At 37.3% G+C, this 25327-nt stretch overlaps 1 protein-coding gene across 1 annotated transcript in view; it reads right to left on the bottom strand.

Annotated features, from left to right (window-relative positions):
* Nucleotides 1-25327, bottom strand: part of Nkain2 (sodium/potassium transporting ATPase interacting 2) — a 750666-nt gene that overhangs the window by 246284 nt on the left and 479055 nt on the right. The gene's annotated exons all lie outside the window — the stretch shown is intronic.

Raw genomic sequence — 25327 nt, 5'->3', positions numbered from 1 at the left:
ATGGAGAAAAGTTTCAATAATCCTTGGAAACTTGGAGACAGAGAGCTGGCAATTGACTCAGGATAATAATTTTCAAAATAAAGCCCTCAGCAAAAGCCACCTGTTAAGTGGCCACACAAAAAGTGGTGATGTATCTTGGGAGGCAAGTCTATCACTACAAAAGATGGGTTCAAAGTAAAAGAACTTTGGGAGTAATTTGTGGTCTGTAGTGAGAAAATTGACTGTGCCTATTTCCTAATATTTTCTAAGAAGAGAAGTTTTGTTAGCGGAGCTGAATCTATGCTACTTCATATTACCAGGTGTTGAAGAAAGAAAAGTAATAAAAAATAAAGCATGTAAATTAATAGTCACGTGAATGCTTCTGAGGGAGATTGTGCAAGAGAGAGTTTTTGAAATTCCAAAACAGCTACCATGAGTTAGTCAGTTTGATTATCCTTCAAAGGTCTTGTTGGTACCTATATAGCCTCTCTGACCTGTTAACTCTTCTCTATTTCTATTCCAGGCATGGAGGAATGAGACCAGTAGTTGTGGATTAATAAATGTATGGTTATGAAAGACCAAAGGAAAATACATTTCATACACACATGGTCTTTCCTATGGCCTCTGTTAACTTTTGAGTAAAAATCGAGTATCTATTACTGTGCTAGAAAGCTGCTTTCATTTTGCTTAGGAGACTATTTAGGGAATGATAGTGTCTCTTGATTCATTCTTATTTAAAAGAAACAGGAAGTCTGTCATATCTTTGATATGGTTGCTGCAGAATTAGAACCTGTAAAATGGATAGGATTTCAGGGTCAGTTATGTAAGAAACAATACTGTTTTCTGCTTTTCTCTCAGTTTTCCTCATTTAATATTTGGTTACAAAAGAAAACTAGGTGGATCACTAGTGAAAAGGATGATAAAGAAAATGTCTTGAAAGGCAATTAGATCAAAACTAAGACATAAGAGCAGCCAGATTCACATAGTCCAGAAATAACACAGTCTGGTTTCCTAATAGCTAGTGATTTCTAATGCAGTTAGCTCAGGATATCAGTAATCCTTCTCTCACAGGAAATCATTTCCAGATAGGAGGTTCCATCTGAAAGAATTGGTGAGAGGACTTTTATAAAATTGAAATATTGGCCATTTGTGTTATTGCTTCTTAGCTGTTGGGGCAAGATTTATTTCTCATATAAAAGTAAACAAGTTATTACACAATTACCCATGAGTTTGTTGGGGATACTTGTTGCTTTCAAACAATAACTAGATCTCAGACAGTGATTCCGAGAATCTCCTTGTTGGCTAGCTCATTAAATATGGGGCTGTCATGACTTCTGCTGTGAAATCCCTCTGCCATTAGATACTCAGTACACCAGTACAATTGGTCTCTACAGCCCCAGAAAGAACTACATCAAGACATTGATGTAGGCAGAATTTATGTCTAAAAGATATTCTTTGATCAGCAGCGATAACTTATTCTTTATCTTTTAAATGTTGATATAAATGGAGGGGAGGAGAGGATTGTCATGATCACCTATATACCACGAAAACATAGCTAAAATGTAAGAGGTAACGGACACAATAATGAAGGTGTCTAGGAAGTCAAAACATGAATATCTCATCAGTTCACCCAGTCAGCTCTGACATGTTTGCAATAAGGAAAACAAAAAGTCTCATCCATAGCAAAGACACCATTCTAGACACTTCTGCTTTTGTTTGTTTGTATGTTTCTCTCTCTCTCTCTCTCTCTCTCTCTCTCTCTCCCTCTCTCTCTCTGTCTCTTTCTGTCTGTCTCTCTGTCTGTCTGTCTCTGTGTGTGTGTGTTTGAATGTGTGCATACATGTGTGGGAGCATATAGATGAGGAGGTAATTAGACAGTTTGTAAGAGCTGGTTCTTGTCTTCCACCATGTGATTTCTGAGGATCAAATGCCCTGTGATCTTTCTTGAAAATTTGCACTTTTATCTGCTGTGCCATCTCACTGATAAAAGTTAGCCCTTTCTTCCCTAGTACCGGGGTGTTAAGAGACAATCTTTACAAATTTTTAATATAAATGCAATATATTGTATGGTGCCTTTGATTTCCTTCTAAATTTAAAGTGCTTTACCTGAGATAGGGTGTTAGATTGGACTGAATGGACAGAGTCTACATCCTCCATTTTTGTGGATTCTGGTTCTCATGCTTGCCAGGCAAACACTTCACCAACCGAGCCATGTTGCCAGTCTAGTCTACTTTCTAGTATACTGTCTGCACTATTTCTCGAGGACTACTGTAGCAGACCACTTTAAACTGCATGGTTTCAGAAATTTGGAAGTCTATTGTCTCAGTGGCTCAGTGGCTCAAAGTCTGCTCTCAAGGTATAGCCGGGATGATTCTTCAGGGCAACAAGAGACAATATTTACCCAAGCCTTAGAGGACATGCTTATAATATTTGGCATTCTCCAGCTTCAAAAATGTAACTATGATCTCTGCTCTGATTTCTCAAAATGTCCACCTGTGGGCTATGTTCAAATACTCCCTATGTACAAGAAGTTCATTCATGTGTACTTAAAACTACACTGACCAAAACAACTTTAACTTGTTAGATTGAATTACTGTATTTCCAAATAAACTTTTACTTGGTGGTACTGGGAGTTGGGATTCCCATATGTCAACCCACAATGCTAAACTCTGATAGCTAAGGATTATCAGAGCATGGATGACAAGCACTGTATATCATTTCTTTCTTTTCTGTATTACCCATTTATTGCCTATTATTGGCATAGAGTTTATTTTCATAAATTTAATAACCAAATAGCACTGCTTGCCCATGGTTTCTGCCATCTTCCAGTATTCTACTGCAAAATAATCACATCCATTTGTTTGATATTATTTCTTAAGGTATTTATTTTCATTTTATCCATATTTTGCCATATTTGCATTATTATATTATCACTTAACTATTTATCCATACGTGCTCCTGGAAGGTATGAGTAAGAATATGCTCAGGCCACAGAATTCTCTACTTTTAACAATTCTGCATAATTTTCTCTAAAATCTGATTAAATTTATGGCCATATAAATATTTTTATGGCTGAGCTGAGTTGTGAATTATGAGAGCAATTTCTTTCTTATATAATGTTTGTTCCAGTAGTTAATAATTCTTTCCCATCAAAAAAAATAGTTTTTGAAGTGGTTTTAGGTTCAGAGGAAAAAAAATGAGCTGAAAGTGTTCTTCTCCCATCTTAAATGAATAATCTTCCCCCTGTGAACATTCTAGGCCAGGGTGTTAGATTTGTTGCAGTCTGTGAACTTATATTGAATATTATTATCATACAAAGTCCCATTTTCACTGCTTTCATCTTAACACACAGTCTGTGGCCTTAGAAAATGAATGGTGACATGAACCTGCCACTCCAGTGTCAGAGAGAGTCAGTTCCTTGTGTAGGCATTTTTCTGTGCCTACATGCTATTCCCGTCACCTTCCTAGGGAATGGAAACTGGTTCATTTGATGGAATATAGTTACTTCCTTAATTCAACTATCAATGGATATTTCAGTTCAGCTTCTTTTACTTAATACTACACATTTAGTGATTTCTTCTTTTCCTGACCTAGTTGCTGGTTTCTTAATATTGCATAGCATTGCATTGTTTATTCAATTTATGTATTTAATCACCTGAGGGACTTCTTGACTGATTTAGGGTTTGGACAATTATGAAAAAAAGCTGTTACAAATTTTTACTCTGATGGGTTAATGTGGACATAAGATTTCAACTATTTTAGTAAATACTGGAGATTATTGTGGGGCTACATAGTAAAGGCATATGAATTTCTGCAAGAAACTACCACATTGTCTTCCAAGTGACTGTACTGTGTAGAAATCTCCTGAGAAATGAATGATTTCTGTTGTAATATGTCCTTATCAGCATTTAGTGTTTCCATTTTCCTAGATTTTGTCCATTTTACATGTGGATGCCCACTTTTTCTATCTCCATTTGCCAAAATGACTTTTCTTTTCATTATATATTTTCTATTCTTTTATTAAAAGTCAAAGGCCCAAATTTATTTTAACCTCTCTGTTTCATGCATGGAATTTCTCCATGCATTCTTTCACTAATTCTTTAGTCTTGATCAATGTAGCAGTTTAATAAATCTTGAATTCAGAATGTATTAATTCTAAAATTCTATTTTTAAATACCATATTGCCTTTTCTGGATATTTTTCCTCCTGACATATGTTTTAGAATTAATTTGTTAATATTCACAAGTAACATTCAGAAATTTGAGTCTGTAGAAACTTACATCTAAATATATTGAATCTTCATATTGAATCTTCACACCAATGTATATAGTCTGTCTTTCAAAAGTTACTTAGTTCCCTAGTTTTCCCACCAATTCTGTAATTTCCTCATATTTACCCTGTATTCATTTTGCTGCATTTATTCTTGTTTTTACAGTTTAGTGTAGTACTATTATAATTTGCATTTTGCTTTTAATTTCTCATTTAATTTGTTAATTGTTGGTATACAGGAATCAAGTGGTTTTTATGTACTTCCTGGCGGGCATTCTATAGCTGCATAATACTACGATTTTTGAGCACTTTTTCTTGATTTTCTTTTCTTTTTTTTTGTTTTTTTGTTTTGTTTTTGGTTTTTTTTTTGTTTTTTTGTTTTGTTTTTTCGAGACAGGGTTCCTCTGTGTAGCCCTGGCTGTAGTAGATCTCACTCTGTAGACCAGGCTGGCCTCAAACTCAGAAATCCACCTGCCTCTGCCTCCCAAGTGCTGGGATTAAAGGCGTGCACCACCACTGCCCAGCTCTTGATTTTCTATAAAGAAAACTTCTATAATTGTCTATGAACAAAGACAATTTTATTGTTGTTTTCCCATTCTTCCACCTTTATTAAACTTACTTCCTTAATAACTAGACATTACAATGAAGCTGAAAAGTGTGAACTAAAGTTCCTGAGATGCAGCTGTACCCACAAGCTTATTAGCTGATTAGAACTACAGATTAGATTATAGAGTGGTTGGAATGCTACAGCTTCAGATCTTAATGCAAATTATCTTGTGCTGTCTACCTCTTTAGCATTTATCTATTGACCATTTTCTATACTTCCCAAAATCCTTGTGACTATTAAAGTAATACTTTTGGAGTCTATAAACAGAGCTTCATGTTTTTACCAACCCCACAGCTAAGAATTTCACTAGCTAGTATCTGATACAGTAATCTTTTCTTCTTCACTGAGACTTGCCTATCTGATATATGTACTAAGGTATTTGTCAAGGGTCTCAATCTATATCTTTTTACTCTGTTATCATAAGCTTCACCAAACTGTTATATTGTTAGAACCTGGGATATGGGGCAATAAAAACCTATATAGTTCCAGCCCATGATCACCTAAAATAAACTCTCTTATGCCCTGTGAGAAGTATGTAGTTTTCAAATTGTCAAAATGGATGAGCAGACAATGGTGACTTAGGTCCATTCTTAGAGAGATGGCTCCAATTTCTCTTTCACTGATAAAATGATGTTAGCTGTAGATATTTTTAGATGTGCTCTATCCAGATGAGCCTCTCTCTATTGCTAATTTATTATTTATGTAAATCATAAATGGATGTTTGAAATCATCAATTTATTTCTGTTATGGTAATGTAACTTTCTTCTTTTTTCTTTTGCTTTTATGGATATTTTTCTAGATTTACATTTCAAATGTTTTCCCCTTTCCCCTTTGGAAATCCCTATCCCCTCCCCTCTCCCTCTGCCTATATGAGGGTGCGCCCTCACCCACCTACCCACTCTTGTCTTTATATCCTGACATTTCCCTACACTGGGGCATCAAACACCCTCAGGCCCAAGGGCCTCTCCTCCCACTGACATCCAACAAGGTCATCCTCTGTCATATATGCAGCTAGCACAATGGGTCCCTACATGTGTATACTTTGGTTGGTGGTGCATTCCAGGGAGCTACAGGATTCTGGCCTGTTGACACTGTTGTTCCCTCTATGGGGCTGCCAACCCCCTCAGCTCCTTCAGTTCCTTGTCTAATTCCTTTGTCAGGGAACCCCCACACTCAGTCCAATGTTTGGCTGCCAGTATCCACCTGTCAGTGTCTGACAGAGTCTCTCAGGAGACAGCCATATCAGGCTTCCATCAGGATTCACAATATTGTCTGGATTTGATGGTTGTGTATGGAATGAATCTCTAGGTGAGACAGTCTCTGGATGGTCTTTCCTTCAGTCTCTGCTCCACACTTTGTCTCCATATTTCTTCTAGTGAGTATTTTGTTTACCCTTCTAAGAAGCTCTGAAGCATCCTCATTTTGGTCTTCCTTCTTCTTAGGGTTCGTATGGTCTGTGAATTTGAATCTTGGCTATTCTGAACTTTTGGGTTAACGTCTACTTATCAGTGAGTGCATACTGTGTGTGTGTTCTTTTGTGACTGAGTTACCTCACTCAGGATGATATTTTCAAGTTCTATCTATTTGTCTGCGAATTTCATGAAGTCATTGTTTTTAATAGCTGAGTATTCCATTGTGTAAATGTACCACATTCTCTGTATCCATTCCTCTGTTGAGGTACATCTGGGTTCTTTTCAGCTTCTAGCTATTATAAATATGGCTGCTGTGAACATAGTGAAGCATAGGCCCTTGTTATATGTTAGAGCATCTTTTGGTTATATGCTCAGAATATAGCTGACTCCTCAGGTCAATTTTTCTATGTCCAATCAGTCTGGAGCCACCAGACTCATTTCCAAAGGGGTTGGACCAGCTTGCAATCCCACCACCAATGGAAGAATGTTCCTCTTTCTCCACATCCTTACCAGCATCTGCTGTCACCTGAGTTTTTGATCTTAGCCATTCTGACTGATGTGAAGTGGAATCTCAGGGTTGTTTTGATTTGCATTTCCCTGATGACTAAGGATTTTGAACATTTCTTTAGGTGCTTCTTAGCCATTAAAGTTTCCTCAGTTGAGAATTCTCTGTCTCTGGCTGTGTTCCCCATTTTAAATAAGGTTATTTAAACCTATTTAAATTCTCTAGAGTCTACCTTCTTGAGTTCTTTGTATATAATGGATATTAGACCTCTATTGGATATAGGATTGCTAAGATACTTTCCCAATCTGTGGTTGCCATTTTGTCCTATTGACAGTGTCCTTTGACTTACAGAAGCTTTGCAGTTTTATGAGGTTCCATTTGTATATTCTTGATCTTAGAGCATAAACCATTGGTATTCATCTGTTCAAAAACAGAACATGCCTATGCCCATGTGTCTGAGACTTTTCCCTACTTTCTCTTCTATTTGATTCGGTGTATATGATTTTGTTTGGAGGTCCTTGATCCACTTGGACTTGAATTTTGTACAAGAAGATAAGAATGGATCAATTTGCATTCTTCTACATGCTGACCACCAGTTGAACCAGCACCATTTGTTGAAAATACTGTCTTTTTTTCACTGAAAGGTTTTAGTTCCTTTGTCAAGGATCAAGTTACCATAGGTTTGTGGGTTCATTTCTGGGTCTTCAATTCTATTCCATTGATCTCCCCCCTTTTTTAATCATCACTATTGATTGGTAGGATTAATATAGTGACTTTTCTCTTTTCCCTTGTAAGATTGTATTCTACAAATGTGAGATACAATGTGGGATTTAGATAGAATGGACGAGAAAATGAATGTAACCGGTTATCTGCTTCTGAAAGAGCTCATCCCACTTTAGGAATGTTAGTCAGAAAGCAAGGCACAATTTAAGTAGAAAGAAGATATATTAAAGATCCAGAGGTGGCTCAATACATCATCCAGAGCTTAGCTTTATCTCTTACCTACTCACTCCTGCTTTTTGTGGTATTAAAGGCCAAAGGAGACATTGACACTAAGAAGACCTAATTTAACTTGCTGTCATGGAGACTTCCTGCTAGCCACATTTTCCTGAAATGAATCTTGGAATGGTATGCTTCATTCTTTAGTCTTGAACCTGGAAGGAAGCTTTCTCAATAACTTTCTCAATAATACACTGATATGATGTATTATGTTAAATCATTTTAAGTATTGAATCGGCATTACTCTTCTAAGATGATACACTCTTTATTATGGTCTATAATTCTTTTTATTCATTATTAGAATTGATTTCTTAGCATTTCATTAAAGATATCTGAAACTATGTTGACATTGTAGTGCTTTTTGCAATGTATTTGAATTTGTAATTGAGGTTATGCTAGCTAGAATAATTAAGGAAAGTATGTTCTCTGATTCTAACTTCTGTAAGAAGTAAAAGTTAACTGATATAATTTCTTTCTTAAATGTCTGGACAAATTCACCAGTGAACCCATTTAAGCTGAGTTCTTATCTTGAAAAGCTGTTATTGATTTAATATTTGTTAACAGATGTGGGAGTATTTAAATTATTGATCATTTATTGAGGTTATAGGGCAGCTGAATTTGTGAACACAGAATTATTAATAACATTATAACCTCTTTTATTGTGCATAGATGATCTATAGTAATATTCCTGTCCATTTAGGGTATTAGCATTTGTTCTCTTTCATACTCTCTCCCTCTCTTTATTTTTCTCATTCTCTCACTCTCTCTCTCTCTGTCTGTCTCTCTCTCTTTCTCTCTCTCTCACAAGCACACACACAAACACACACACAAACTCACACACATTACACTAAATTCATTTAATCTATTTTTCTTTTTTTTTAATTTTTTTATTCGATATAATTTATTTACATTTCAAATGATTTCCCCTTTTCTAGCCCCCCCCACTCCCCGAAAGTCCCGTAAGCCCCCTTCTCTTCCCCTGTCCTCCCACCTACCCCTTCCCACTTCCCCGTTCTGGTTTTGCTGAATACTGTTTCACTGAGTCTTTCCAGAACCAGGGGCCACTCCTCCTTTCTTCTTGTACCTCATTTGATGTGTGGTTTATGTTTTGGGTATTCCAGTTTTCTAGGTTAATATCCACTTATTAGTGAGTGCATACCATGATTCACCTTTTGAGTCTGGGTTACCTCACTGAGTATGATATTCTCTAGCTCCATCCATTTGCCTAAGAATTTCATGAATTCGTTGTTTCTAATGGCTGAATAGTACTCCATTGTGTAGATATACCACATTTTTTGCATCCACTCTTCTGTTGAGGGATACCTGGGTTCTTTCCAACATCTGGCAATTATAAATAGGGCTGCTATGAACATAGTAGAACATGTATCCTTATTACATGGTGGGGAGTCTTCTGGGTATATGCCCAGGAGTGGTATAGCAGGATCTTCTGGAAGTGAGGTGCCCAGTTTTCGGAGGAACCGCCAGACTGATTTCCAGAGTGGTTGTACCAATTTGCAACCCCACCAGCAGTGGAGGAGTGTTCCTCTTTCTCCACACCCTCTCCAACACCTGCTGTCTCCTGAATTTTTAATCTTAGCCATTCTGACTGGTGTAAGATGAAATCTTAGTGTTGTTTTGATTTGCATTTCCCTAATGACTAATGAAGTTGAGCATTTTTTAAGATGCTTCTCCGCCATCCGAAGTTCTTCAGGTGAGAATTCTTTGTTTAACTCTGTACCCCATTTTTTAATAGGGTTGTTTGGTTTTCTGGAGTCTAACTTCTTGAGTTCTTTATATATATTGGATATTAGCCCTCTATCTGATGTAGGATTGGTGAAGATCTTTTCCCAATTTGTTGGTTGCCGATCTGTCCTCTTGATGGTGTCCTTTGCCTTACAGAAACTCTGTAACCTTATGAGGTCCCATTTGTCAATTCTTGCTCTTAGAGCATACGCTATTGGTGTTCTGTTCAGAAACTTTCTCCCTGTACCGTTGTCCTCAAGGGTCTTCCCCAGTTTCTTTTCTATTAGCTTCAGAGTGTCTGGCTTTATGTGGAGGTCCTTGATCCATTTGGAGTTGAGTTTAGTACAAGGAGACAAGGATGGATCAATTCGCATTCTTCTGCATGCTGACCTCCAGTTGAACCAGCACCATTTGTTGAAAAGGCTATCTTTTTTCCATTGGATGTTTTCAGCCTCTTTGTCGAGGATCAAGTGGCCATAGGTGTGTGGGTTCATTTCTGGATCTTCAATCCTGTTCCATTGATCCTCCTGTCTGTCACTGTACCAATACCATGCAGTTTTTAACACTATTGCTCTGTAGTATTGCTTGAGGTCAGGGATACTGATTCCCCCAGATTTTCTTTTGTTGCTGAGAATAGTTTTAGCTATCCTGGGTTTTTTGTTGTTCCAGATGAATTTGATAATTGCTCTTTCTAACTCTGTGAAGAATTGAGTTGGGATTTTGGTGGGTATTGCATTGAATCTGTATAGTGCTTTAGGCAAAATGGCCATTTTAACTATATTGATTCTACCGATCCATGAGCATGGGAGGTTTTCCCATTTTTTGAGGTCTTCTTCCATTTCCTTCTTCAGAGTCTTGAAGTTCTTGTCATACAGATCTTTCACATGTTTGGTAAGAGTCACCCCAAGATACTTTATACTGTTTGAGGCTATTGTGAAGGGGGTCATTTCCCTAATTTCTTTCTCAGCCTGCTTATCCTTTGAGTATAGGAAGGCCACTGATTTGCTTGAGTTGATTTTATAACCTGCCACTTTGCTGAAGTTGTTTATCAGCTGTAGGAGCTCTCTAGTGGAGTTCTTTGGGTCACTTAGGTAGACGATCATGTTGTCTGCAAATAATGATAGTTTGACTTCTTCCTTTCCAATTTGTATTCCTTTGACCTCCTTATGTTGTCGAATTGCCCGAGCTAGTACCTCAAGTACAATATTGAAAAGATAAGGAGAAAGGGGGCAGCCTTGTCTGGTTCCTGATTTCAGTGGGATTGCTTCAAGTTTCTCTCCATTTAGTTTGATGCTGGCTACCGGTTTGCTGTATATTGCTTTTACTATGTTTAGGTATGGGCCTTGAATTCCTGTTCTCTCCAAGACTTTAAGCATGAAGGGATGCTGAATTTTGTCAAATGCTTTTTCAGCATCCAATGAAATGACCATGTGGTTTTGTTCTTTGAGTTTGTTTATGTAGTGGATTGTATTGATGGATTTCCGTATATTGAACCAACCCTGCATTCCCGGGATAAAGCCTACTTGATCATGGTGGATGATCGTTTTGATGTGTTCTTGGATTCGGTTGGCAAGAATTTTATTGAGTATTTTTGCATCGATGTTCATAAGGGAAATTGGTCTGAAGTTCTCTTTCTTTGTTGGATCTTTGTGTGGCTTTGGTATCAGCGTAATTGTGGCTTCATAGAAGGAATTGGGTAGTGTTCCTTCTGTTTCTATTTTGTGGAATAGGTTGAAGAGTATTGGTGTTAACTCTTCTTTGAAGGTCTGGTAGAATTCTGCACTGAAGCCATCTGGTCCTGTGCTTTTTTTGGTTGGAAGACTTTCTATGACTCCTTCTATTTCTTTAGGCATTATGGGACTGTTTAGATGGTCTAGTTGGTCCTGATTTAATTTTGGTATCTGGTATCTCTCAAGGAAATTGTCCATTTCCTCCAGATTCTCCAGTTGTGTTGAGTACAGGCTCTTGTAGTAGGATCTGATGATTTTTTTGGATTTCCTCAGTTTCCGTTGTTATATCTCCTTTTTCATTTCTAAGTTTGTTAATTTGGATACTTTCTCTGTGCCCTTTGGTCAGTCTGGCTAAGGGTTTATCTATCTTGTTGATTTTTTCAAAGAACCAGCTCCTGGTTTTGTTGATTTTTTGCATGGTTCTCTTTGTTTCTACTTGATTGATTTCGGCCCTGAGTTTGATGATTTCCTGCCTTCTACTCCTCCTGGGCGAAATAGCTTCTTTTTGTTCTAGGGCTTTCAGGTGTGTCATTAAGCTGGTAATGTATGCTCTCTCCATTTTCTTTTTGGAGGCACTCAGGGCTATGAGTTTTCCTCTTAGCACTGCTTTCATTGTGTCCCATAGATTTGGGTATGTTGTGTTTTCATTTTCATTGTGTTCTAAAAAGTCTTTAATTTCTTTCTTTATTTCTTCCTTGACCAAGTTATCATTGAGTAGAGTATTGTTAAGTTTCCACGTGTATGTGGGTTTTCTGTTGTTTCTGTTGCTATTGAAGACCACTTTTACTCCATAGTGATCAGATAGGAGGCATGGGATTAGTTCTATCTTCTTATATTTGTTGAGGTCTGTCTTGTGACCAATTATATGGTCGATTTTGGAGAAGGTACCATGAGGTGCTGAGAAAAAGGTATATTCTTTTGTTTTAGGATAGAATGTTCTATATATATCTGTTAAATCTAATTGGTCCAAAGCTTCAATTAGTTTCATTGTGTCCCTGTTTAGTTTCTGTTTTCCTGATCGGTCCATTGAGGAAAGTGCAGTGTTGAAGTCACCCACAATTATTGTGTTAGGTGCAATGTGTGCTTTTAGTTTTAATAAAGTTTCTTTTACGAAAGAGGGTGCCCTTGCATTTGGGGCATAGATGTTCAGGATTGACAGTTCTTCTTTTTGTATTTTTCCTTTGACCAGCAAGAAGTGTCCCTCAGGGTCTCTTTTGATGACTTTGGGTTGAAAGTCAATTTTATCTGATATTAAAATGGCTACTCCAGCTTGTTTCCTGTGACCATTTGCTTGTAAAATTGTCTTCCAGCCTTTTACTCTAAGGTAGTGTTTGTCTTTGACCCTGAGGTGTGTTTCCTGTAAGCAGCAAAATGTAGGGTCCTGTTTACGTATCCATTCAGTTAGTCTGTGTCTTTTTATTGGGGCATTAAGTCCATTGATGTTAAGAGATATTAAGGAATAGTGATTGTTACTTCCTATCATTTTTGACGTTATTTTTTAAATTTGAATGCTTAACTTCTTTTGGGTTTGATGAAAGGTTACTATCTTGCTTTTTCCAGGGTGAAGTTTCCCTCCTTGTATTGGTGTTGTCCTCCTATTATCCTTTTTAGGGCCGGGTTTGTGGATAGATATTGGGTAAACTTGGTTTTGTCATGAAATATCTTAGTTTCTCCATCTATGGTGATTGAGAGTTTTGCTGGATATAGTAGTTTTGGTTGGCATTTGTGTTCTCTTAGAGTCTGCATGAGATCTGCCCAGGACCTTCTAGCCTTCATAGTCTCAGGTGAAAAGTCTGCTGTGATTCTGATAGGTCTTCCTTTATATGTTACTTGGCCTTTTTCTCTTACTGCCTTTAGTATTCTTTCTTTGTTTAGAACATTTGGTGTTTTGATTATTATGTGACAGGAAGTATTTCTGTTCTGGTCCAGTCTGTTTGGAGTTCTGTAGGCTTCTTGTATATTCATGGGCATCTCTCTCTGTAGGTTAGGGAAGTTTTCTTCCATAATTTTATTGAAGATATTTGCTGGCCCTTTAAGTTGTAAATCTTCACTCTCATCTATGCCTATAATCCTTAGGTTTGGTCTTCTCATTGTGTCCTGGATTTCCTGGATATTTTGGGTTACAAGCTTTTTGCATTTTGCATTTTCTTTAACTGTTGAGTCCATGGTTTCTATGGAATCTTCAGCATCTGAGATTCTTTCTTCTATCTCTTGTATTCTGTTGTTGATATTTTTATCTCTGTCCCCTGATTTCTTCCCAAGGCTTTCTATCTCCAAAGTTGTCTCCCTTTGAGTTTTCTTAGTTGTTTCTACTTCTGATTTTAGATCCTGGATGGTTTTGCTTAGCTCCTTCACTTGCATGTTTGTGTTTTCCTGTAATTCTTTAAGAGATTTTTGTGTTTCCTCTTTCATGAGCTCAGCCTGTTGACCAAAGTTCTCCTGTATTTCTTTAAGAGATTTTTGTGTTTCGTCTTTCATGACCTCAGCCTGTTGATCAAAGTTCTCCTGTATTTCTTTAAGTGTTTTTTGCATTTCCTCCTTGTTGGCTTTTGTATTCTCCTGGATTTCTTTCAAAGATTTTTGTGTTTCCCTTGCAAGGGCTTCTAACTTTTGATCCATTTTCTCCTGAATTTCTTTAAGTGTGTCCTTCATGTGTTCCTGTACCAGCATCATGACCAGTGATTTTAAATCCAAATCTTGTTTTACTGGTGTGATGGGGTATCCAGGACATGTTGGTAGAGGAGAATTGGGTTCAGATGTTGCCATATTGCCTTGATTTCTGTTAGTGACGTTCCTGCGTTTGCCTTTTGCCATCTAGTTCTCACTGGTGTTAGTTTGTCTTGTCAGTGCTGGACTCACCAGTGCAAGCTGCCCCTTCCCAGTTGGCCTCTGGTGCACAGCTTACCTCCTGCACTGCTTATAGACAGGGTGCTGATGCCCAGGCTGTTCAGATCCCAAAGCAGGCACCCGAAGGCTCCCGCTGGGGCCCGCTGGATTCACTGGAGCACACTGACTTCTCCCAGCTGGCCGCCCGGAAACCCAGCTAGCCTCTTGCAGGACTTGGATATGTGGTGCTGCTGCCCAGGCTGATCTGGGCAGCAGAACTCCCAACCGGGTTGGTGCACACAAGGCTAGCCTGGCTGCTCAGGCCCTGAGTCTAGGCAAAAGCCTGGCAGGCCAATGTTGGTGCAAAGCTCCCCTCAGCTGTGGGTGTTAATTGGGTGTGTCAGGTGGCTAGGATGGTGGCATGCGCGAGTTCCCTGAGAGTGCTGGGAGAGTCTGCTGGGCTAACAACCTCCTGGCTGGGTCAGCACACAGATGGCCCAACGAGCAGCCCAGGGCCTGGGGGCAGTCCAGGGCCTGACTGTCTGAGACCCCTGCTATGTCCTCCTTGGGCTATGCCTGTTAGCTGGTTTGGTTTTGCCTGCTAGGTCTCTCTGGCTTCCCGTAGTCAAAATGGCAGTGGTGCGCAAACTGGCCCGGATAAACAACCTCCTGGCCGGGTTGGCACACAGATGGCCCACCGAGCAGCCCAGGGCCTGGGGGAAGTCCAGGGCCTGACAGTCTGAGACCCCTGCTATGTCCGCCTTGGGCTATGCCTGTTAGCCGGTTTGGTTTTGTCTGCTAGTCTCTCTGGCTTCCCGTAGGCAAAATGGCGGCGGTGCGCGCTGGCCCGGGCAAACAAGCTCCTGGCTGGGTCGGCACACAGATGGCCCGCCGAGCAGCCCAGGACCTGGGGGCAGTCCAGGGCCTGACCGTCTGAGACCCCTGCTATGTCTGCCTCGGGCTATGCCTGTTAGCTGGTTTGGTTTTGCCTGCTAGGTCTCCCTGGCTTCCCTTAGGCAAAATGGTGGTGGTGCGCGCGCTGGCTCGGGAGGAAAAAAACCTCCTGGCCGGGTTTGCACCCCGGTGGACCTCCGATCAGCCCAGGGCCTGGGTGCAGGCCAACGCCTGTCGGGCTTAGACCCCCGCGATGTTGGTCTCGGGTTATATTTGCGTACCTCAGTCTGATTTCTCTGGCGACCGAGAACCAATATGGAGCCCTGGTAACTGACTGGCGGGAGGCAGAGTTCTGATGTGGCTTCTGTGTGGTGAAAGGCACCGTAAATCCGCCGCTGCTTGCAGCCTGGCTGGCCAGAGATGGCCAGTGGTCGTGGGCGCCGGGTCTGCCTGGACCCTGTCCGCTTGGTTCTACTGCTGATGGCCCTTCCTCTGGACCAGCCGCTGCTGCTGCTGCTGCTGCTGCTGCTGCTGCTGCTGCTGCCGCCGATTTATTCCTAATCTATTTTTCAAATAGAAAGCTTTTCACTATATTGGGTTTCTCTGTAGATTTCTTGTTTTTAACATTATTGATTTCTCTTCTAAATAAAAACATAATTTTCTTCTTAATTTGGAATTAATTTGGTCTTCTTGTACTGAAGCATTAAATAAGAAATGTAGGGTATCGATTTTAGGTCTTTCTTCTTCGCTTTCAATGTTATAAATTTCCTTATAAGTAGTTAAAATTTTTCCTGCATTCTATATATTTTGCATTTCATGTTTTTCTAATTTTTTGTTTTCAGTTTACTTTAAAATATTTTTTAAAAATTGTATATATATACACATTTTACATATAAAAGCATATGTTTATACACATACATATACGTACATAAATATACATATATATTGTTATCCCATCATATTTTTGGTATATTCAAGTCTGTCTATTGTCCAGTGCCAAACAGTCAGCCCTGAAAATACACATACAAAAATATCCATACAGATAATATTATATGTATTGAGTAGTTTATATAAGTAATGTGCACATACATATATGAATCCATCAACAATTAGTGCAAAAGGAGGCCATGATTTTTAATTAGTGCTGGTAGGCATATATGGGATGTTTGGAGGGAGAAAAGGGAAAATATTATAATCATATTATAATCTCACAAATAAAAAACAAAATTACATATAACTTCAAAAACTCTGCATAGTGCTTATTAGTTCTTTTTGAACGGATGAACAGAATTGAAAAAATTAATTCAAAATTATTTCCACCATGATAGCCCATTTAAAATAATTCTGTTTTATTTTCATGTCTTTTCTTTTGTTGGGGGCCTATGACAAGGAACAGCTCTGGCTTCAGGTTCTTTTGAGCTCCAAACCATTTTCTTTATTTGATATATTTTTTTATTTACATTTCAAATGATTTCCCCTTTCCTGGCTCCCCACTTCCTGAAAGTCCCATAAGCCCTCTTACCTCCCCCTGTTCCCCTATCCCCCTTCCCACTTCAAACCATTTTTAATGCAGTTTTGTTTATTGTTATTTTGAATCAGATCAATAGTGTAGTTGGTGATGGTCTTACAGGCCTACAGATGTTATTTCTAGCTATGACATTTCTCCTTTGTCTTTCTTCCTTACAAACTCTCCAATATACCCTTTTCTATTTTTTTTCAAATTCATGTCCTCTTCTTTCATTAATTGTTGTTTCCTGATCATATGTTTATGTATATACAATGATGTTCCTTTGTATGACTTCATCATTCCATACAAAAATTTTGTATGTATGTTTTTAGGGGTGTCTGTTTCATGCTTGACAACCAACTGATGTTCTTTCTTTGGGAAAAATCACGTATCCCCTTTAAGATTTATTCAGTTACTTCTAGTTCTTTTTGTAAGGTTGAGACCTTGTGGACTTTCCCCCATCTACTTGGGAAAAGGCTTTGTTCCTATTCAGTTCATGTTTGTGAGACTTTATAGATGTGACTTCTGGCATTACTGGGAGATACAATCTCATGGCAGAATCCCTTATCCTCTGGCTCTTAGAACCTTTCTTAACCCTCTTCTGAAATGCTCCCTGGCAGCTTATACCTTTGATGAATAGAAGTGGGTATGCTACATGACTAATCATAACTGGATCCCTCTTATGTAAGATACCCCATTTCTTGTACCTGTCTAAGATGAGCTTAATGTTCACACCAGCTATTTTAAACTCTAGATAGGACAATGTTTAGACAGGCTCTGAACTATATTTCCCTAGAGATTTTACTTTTGCAAGCTTACAATATAAGTTCCCCCCACTGCTTTCTAGGTGTAAATTTCCTACTACCCAGTGGTAGTGTTTAGAGAGTTTGGGACTCAAACTGTAAAATGTGATTGTAGCGGTCCCTTTGTCATAGGTCAAGTTCATCCTTCTTGAGAACATAGTGAGCCTGCTATGGATAATTGGTAAGAGACAAATAAAACAAAATCAGATTCACAGATAGATTGATAACATTGACTTATCTCTCAACTATGTTCTAGTGTTTTTCTATCATTTATAATCTGCTACCCTTTGTCTAAATAGTGTTGAAGTCAATCTGCCGCCCCTATTATATGGCAGGAAATACAATTTAAGTCTTTATATTCAGGAACTCAAGAGCTTTCTATTTAACTTGGAATTGATGTCAGTTCAACTAAAGTTTCTTTCCCCGTCTGTTCAAGTACAATTTATCTTGCCATTTTAAAAATACCTGTCAAGAGTAATTTCTCTTGAGCATTTCTCATGTCTTTTTCTTATCTCATTTCTTCTTTCATTATGAAAAATACATCATTCATTTCTTCCTTAAGAATAGGTGAACTATTTTAAGTCTAAGGTGCTTTTTTCTGTATTTTTATATTAATTAATATTTTATCTGGATATACTTCTTGCTTGAAGGCCATTTTTCTCATAGAATGCATGGGTACTTTTTTTTTTATTATAATCCAGTTTTAATCCTACAGCTAAAAAGTCTTATGACAAAACAAATTCAGGAAACTTTTGCTTAATAGTTATAGTTTGTTTAGAGAACAAAAGAAATCCACTAGTATTAGGTGAATGCTTTGTAAAGTTCATAGAGATTTGAACATGTGATAGTCTGTAAAGAGCTAACTTGTGAACCTCCCTTTGAACTATAATTCTTCAGAATTAATAACTGATAAACATCTCTAGAAGAAATTACATCATGATGAAAATCCAAGGAGGTTTTGAAATTGATAAAGTGGAATGGACTGGCTATTGTGTTTTCTGTAGATTGGATGTGAAATAAAAAGGATATTAAAGACTTAGTAGTCAAGATAATGGTATTGGAAAGTGATAGAGATTGAAAAGTTGGATCATTGTGGGCATGACTTGAAGATACACTGGTTCCTTCTTTCCATTTCTGCATCTTGACCACATAGTTTGTTTGTTTGTTTGTTTGTTTGTTTGTTTTGAGACAGGGCTTCTCTGTATAGCCCTGGCTGTCCTGGAACTCACTCTGAAGACCAGGCTGGCCTCAAACTCAGAAATCTGCCTGCCTCTGCCTCCCAAGTGCTGGGATTAATGGCGTGTGCCACAACAGCCCGGCATCTTGACCACATAATATGCAGCTTTGCTCCAATTCCTCCCCATGAGGGGCTACCAAATCATAACTTGAAAAGTAATTATACAAATGATTGACCTTTAACCTCAAAAACTATGGGTCAAAATAAACTTTTTCTCCTTTCAAGCTGATTTTCTAAAGTATGGGTTATGATAGAAAGTTAATTCCTCTTACACAGAATTTTAACCCAGCAACATGGCTGTGCTGGCAAGGGTTCACATTCAAAGACCTTCCAGGTCTGTGTTTTCTGGCTAGAGTGTAGACATGCCTTTAATCACAGGAGACACAGAAAAACAGGTCTGTGAGTTCAAGGCCAGTCAGGTATAGTGCAAATTTCAGGTCAAGAAAAGTTTTAGTCGAGGCATGGTGGTACATGCCTTTAATACTAGCACTCAGGAAACAGAGGCATGCAAGTTATAGTCAATCCATTCATTTCAGAGGCAGGGCTGTGGAGTGGAGTTCACAGCAGTTAAGTTTGAGAAGTTCTAGGCATTTTTATAGGGACTGTGTTAGAGAGATAGGTTGCAAAGAGAACCTGCTAGGCACAGGTGAAAACAGAATGGGTCAGAGAATGAGATTGAGCTAGAAGATTAGAACACATTGCCAAAGTTAGTATGAAGCCAAGAAGAGCATTTCAGCCAGAAGCTGAGAGAAGCCAGATTGAAACAGTCAGAGGAGTTTGGTCCATAACAGTTAATTTGAACCAGACATGCCAGGGTTCAGAAAGAACAAGAAAGGGTGAAGTTATTCAGCAGTAAGTCTCTAAAAATGACAATTACAGACATCTTTGTAAAGTCACTTTTACATAACAGTCTATAGGCACTTCAATATATGTTTAATAAGTATTTTCAAATATCTTTTTTTTTAAAGATTTATTTATTTATTATATGTGAGTACACTGTAGCTGTCTTCAGACACTCCAGTAGAGGGCATCAGATCTCATTATGGATGGTTGTGAGTCACCATGCGGTTGCTGGGATTTAAACTCAGAACCTTTAGAAGAACAGTCAGTGCTCTTATCCACTGAGCCATCTCTCCAGCCCATTTTCAAAAATCTTATCAACAGGCACATACCCTCAATCTTATTAATTTTTTCCACTAATAATTAACATGGAGATTTTTCTCCAACAACTGAAGTGCTGATATCATTTACCTTCCTGAAATTTTTAAGTGACTAATTTCCATTTTTGCCACTTTCATCTCTTTTAAGCTAAAAAATATTTTACATATCAAAGCATGAAAAGAACGACGTGATGATATCATTATATGTACATCCTCACTCTAGAATTTTTATAATTTCTTTGGATTGTATTTGTCTAAAGTAAATTTTAAATTAAAATTCATGTAAGTTAATTAAGCTTCCTTTAGCTTTTAAATATTATATTATCTTCTCTTTTTCTACAGGTAATTAAAATCATTTAGAATTAACATACTTTTTCAAGTTTTTATATTTTTGCTAAGTATTCATACATGAATTGCATGTCTTATCTTATTTTTATTTGTTATATTGCTTATATTTTTAATTTTTCACTAAAAATCTTTCTTAAACATTTCCAATCATATATTGAAGTATTTTTAAATACTTTGAATTTCTAATCCATATTTTCTATTGATGTCTTTAGTATTTCTATTTTTTGATGAAATTCCTTTCCTTCATAGTTTGTTGGCTGTCATATAAAATTATATGTTTTACATGTCATACAAAATTATATGTTTTAATCAGTTTTTAATTTATCAAAATTGTTTATTTTATCAAGTAGATAGATAACTAATTAAATAACATCAAAATATGTATCAGAGATCATTTATATACCAAATGCAGTGTTTCTGCTTTGTAGAAGAACTTGGAGAGAAAGAGAAGAAAAACAAATATTTAAATATATCAAAAAAGACTTCTGTGTTTTGCTTCAAATAATGGAGAAAACTCTGTTCAATAAATAAATAGTGGGACCAAAAGATGGACAATAGAATAGAAAGTGTTATGGTATTCTACAGAGAACACTAAGAAATTTTTCTTTCTTGATTCCATCTTTAAAAATAAGTCAATAAACCCAGTTAGTGCAGTGTATATGTACATATATGCATGAGTGTGGGGGCTATTAACAAAGCTTAGAAATTCTAGCATCCTAGACTCGAGAGTAATACTCCTTCCCTCACTAAATATCAATTGTGGATAGCCCTTCAGTAAGTTTGGGAGTATAAGATACTGTACCTCATCTTGCTGGGCTTTGGCTGGATTGATCCTGGACATGTCTTGTGCAAGTAACCTAAGCTGCTCTAAGTTTATGTCTCTGACAGCCTTGCCATGTCATAAGACCACTTCTCAGCACCCCTACCCACTCTCCCTCTTGTGTTCATTCTACTATTTTTTCCAAGAAATACCACTTGAGCCTTGGTGGGCCTTGGTGGTGAGGGATGAAATTTAAAGTCTTGGTGTGAATGTTCATTTGTTCAGTGACTGAACCACAAAGTATAAATTCTTGCCTGTGAAACAGACAATCAGTAGATATTTTGGGGATTCTATTTTAATGACAATAGCAATTCTTGAATGTAATTCGCTTCATGCATATAGCTGGTTATTTAATTCCTGTGCATTTGAAAGTTGAGCTCAAAATTATGACTTCTGACACATTTAACAAGTCTTGAGAGCACAGCACAAGGTAGAAAATAATAAATGAAATTTTTACACACATGATAGATATCCAGCAGAAAAAGCCAAACCAGCTCAGAACTATAAGATTATATAAATGTCTAAATCTAAGAAAATCTTACATAATTATATGCTTAGATGAGAATAGTGACAAAAATGTTATATCAGTATATTTATTCATGTCTCTTAGTAAGTTTTGAAAAGTTCATATGTAAGGACCCCATTACTGGTCATGTCATTTTTTCAAAACAACAAGGGCCAATGTGGTACACAAAAGCTGTTATTAACACAAAAACTTTGTTTCTGACAGGGGCTTTTGGTATTCAGGTCATTTCAAGAGCTTAATTGCTTAACAAATAATGAGCATTTGATTAAATATAGTTGACAAGTAAATGAGAAAATGATAGCAGTGGCATTTCAGTATTTGAATAGAAAGCTAAACTTAACTCTCACAGCAAATGGCATTTGAAGAAGAGTCTGTTATAAGAGTAGGAACATCAGAAATAATACCATAGACATGAGAATGTGGAGAGTAATATTTAAGGTGCTGTAAGAAACTCTGAGATAGTATTTTGAATTTGTGGAGTTTTTCATAACCTCTTCCTTCTGAGTTAAAAAACAAAAAACCAAAAAAACCAAAAAAAAAAAAAACAAAAACAAAAAACCCACCAAAAATCCCCTTCCATTTCTGAGTACCCTAGTTAATCTTTTCCCCAGCAAGTACCATTTATTTAAAAAGCATAAATAATTGTCACTATGCAAAGATTCCCCATAATTTTAGGTAGAAAAAAAGATAATAATTATTCTTTAAATGTTTACAATTAACAATATAATTTTCAGTCTTTTCACTCTTATATGAACTAAAATATAATTTTAGTTTTGTGGGAAGTATTCATTTATTCCAATTAAACCTGAAACTTATTTTCTTCTTTTAAAGAAAAATAGAAGAAACTCAAGAATTAAAACCTGTACCTTACATTTAAATTACACAAATGTCTCACATTCAAAACTGTTGGTAAGCAGTTTTGTAGGCTTTTAATTAAGTGTTGTCCATGGTGTTAGATGTCCTGGACAAAGGATCCATGTAAATATTTGGAGACTGGAAGAGCTGAGAAGATATGGACTATATATTCCTGAAAATTTGCTAACTTGTAAAGGAAACACTCACACAACCATCTCTTTAATTGCTGGATCTAATGAAAAAAGAAGCAAAGTGTTCCAGCACTGACCAGCCTGAGTGGTTAGGCAAAGCCCAGTGAGCAAAGCAACCTGAGGTGAGAGAGCTGGAGGTGAGGAAGAAGAGGCAGCATCCCCTTTTCTCTGCCCCCATGGTGGTCTCTCCTCAACTCTCACTCACTACTTAAATTTAAAGAGCTTCACTGTGATAGCATTTGCTAAGGACTGAAGAGAAGCTACACAAATGGTATACTACATTTACTCCATCCCTCAGAAATGAACAGTGGTGGATAGGGAAAGTGCTCCACAACATAATCCCAGAACAGGCAAGAACAGTTGCTTGGTTGCCCCATCGGATGACCAGCCACAAACTGATCTGGTGGTTAAAGGTTGACTGGCAGACTTTCTTTTTTTTTTTTTTTTATTTGATATAATTTATTTACATTTCAAATAATTTCCCCTTTTCTAGCCCCCCTCCCCCACTCCCCGATAGTCCCTTCTCTTCCCCTGTCCTCCCTCCCACCCCTTCCCACTTCCCCGGTCTGGTTTTGCCGAATACTGTTTCACTGAGTCTTTCCAGAACCAGGGGCCACTCCTCCTTTCTTCTTGTATCTCATTTGATGTGTGGATTATGTTTTGGGTATTCCAGTTTTCTAGGTTAATGACTTTCCTCTATCAAGTGTTTTCATCTGAGTTCTGTCTTCCGAGGATGAGGATGAGGATGAAGATGGGAATGGGGATGAGGATGGGGATGGGGATTGGGATTGGGATTGGGATGGGGATGAGATTGAGGATGATTTCCTTTCCTGCCGAGGTCCTCGAGATTTTTGTAATATTTTCACATTAGTGAGTGAGCCAGGTGGGGTGGCAGACAAGCCTGTGGTCCACCCTCCATCACCATGAAACCCCTGGTCTCTAATCAAATCATCAATATTGATAGGTCAATTGTGTTTATATGAACACTGGGAACTGAGGAGGACTGGTTTTGTTGCTCAAACTGATTGCAATGATCTTCTGCTGGTCGGAAGGGCTATGGAATGGATTTTGAAGGAGATAGACTACAAGACTAAAAATACATTGTGATTTTATGTTGTAAGCTAAAGGACTGATTGTGTAAATCAGTAGTAGAGTTATTTAGGATGTCTTACATCCTTGGTTCAGACCATAGTACTGCAATAATAATCATTCTTATTCTATACACAAGCCACTCTACAAGATTACTATGATTATTGGGTAAGACAGTATATATGCCATTATGGGTTCTATTATCTCTTTGTAGGACTATGTAGAAAGACAAAACATAGTGATAATTTTGCATAGTCGCTGCATAGAACTTCTGAGAATATAATGCCTAGAAATAGGTTGAGCCTGATAAAATGGTAGTGGTTAGATAAAACTTCCAGCCTGAGGAAAAGGGGAAAATTAGGTAGAATAAATCTAATGTAATCAAAATTTCAGAACTACAACAACTGCCTTGTAGCTTTATAAATATGACTTGGATATTTCAAGAAGAAACATTGTAAAACTGATTTGAGAACATAAGATGAACCTAGACTGTGGAAAATATAAATGCTAGAACAAGAAATCCTGGTTTACTGAAAGAGTTAATGTGTGATGGGACAATCATGCGGCTAAGTATCAGATTACGTGTTGGCACTCCCCAATATTGATCTTGAGATATTACATTAAAATATCCAGGCAATTCAGCAATTGAGTAGACTGTGCAGAAGACAGGGCAGGACTCATGCATAGGCTGTGTTAATTGTCATTAAGGGCTGTGCCATGGATGCTAGAAATAATCTGTGGGGATGTTTTCCTAAATTATTGAGGCTGGGACTGGGATCACTGCCTCCAACATTTTCAGAATACAATGCTGACCAAGTGAAATGTTCTTTCTTATCACAAAATGTTATTCTGGAGTAAACATTAGATGGATGTCAAGCAAACACATCAAATCCAAAGAAGCAATACTCCTAGAAATTAAAATGTGTATATTCTCTCTTTAAGATCAAGTTAGGAAACCTCATGAAGAATAATTCTAGGATAGTGGGGAAGATTGAATTTGAAAGCAGTAATTACATTAGTAATGAGCATTTACTTATAACTAATGTATACGTTTTAGAATATGTGAAAACATTTCAATGTATTACAAAGCTAATGTTTACAAATGGATAACAAATTCCAGGAAATCCTAAGACATTCTTAAAACTTCCTGATGGTGAAGTTATGATTTTAAACTTAAAACAAGTTTAAGTTAAGATGCAGATGACAAAATATCAGTTTGAGTTTTAAGCAAATTTTAATGTTCTTTATTTAACTAGTTCACTGAACTTCTATTTTATAAAAATAGATTCCAAAGCATAAGGTAGTTCTTAATACCAACAACAAATCCAAAAATAGAATTAATTCTACTACTGATGTACTTAAAAGATGTTGGGAGATCATTGAATGAATTTCTGTTCTCCTGCTTTTTTTCTAGAATTTTTAACTACGGATAACTTTGGGATTTGCCTTACTATAGATCTTAATTACACATGATACCACAATCTAAGGTTAATTCCAGTTAATGGCTCCTATCATTAATCATTGGAACACAGATTTTAAACATATTTTTTTTTTTTACCATGGAAAATATTACAAACACCAAAAACAAGTGAGAAAATCCCAAGGATCAATGGAGTTCTAAAAGCTAGTGTTTCAAACAATCCCAGAACAAGAAGTGTTTTCCTATTCTGTATTCACTAAAGAGTTACTATAAAGTATCTAAAGCCCAACACTATTTTCTTAATTATTCATTGTGTGACTTTTTTTTTAAGTTGTTCACATGGCAACAAAGGGCATCATTTTACCTTTCAACATCTTATCAACACTTTGTTAGCCAAAATAATTGCT

The sequence above is a fragment of the Apodemus sylvaticus genome, chromosome 23 (genome assembly GCF_947179515.1).
Source record: "Apodemus sylvaticus chromosome 23, mApoSyl1.1, whole genome shotgun sequence".
Classification (NCBI taxonomy): Eukaryota; Metazoa; Chordata; class Mammalia; order Rodentia; family Muridae; genus Apodemus; species Apodemus sylvaticus.
Note: the sequence above shows the minus strand (reverse complement) of the source record. Positions and strands in the feature narration are given on the sequence as shown.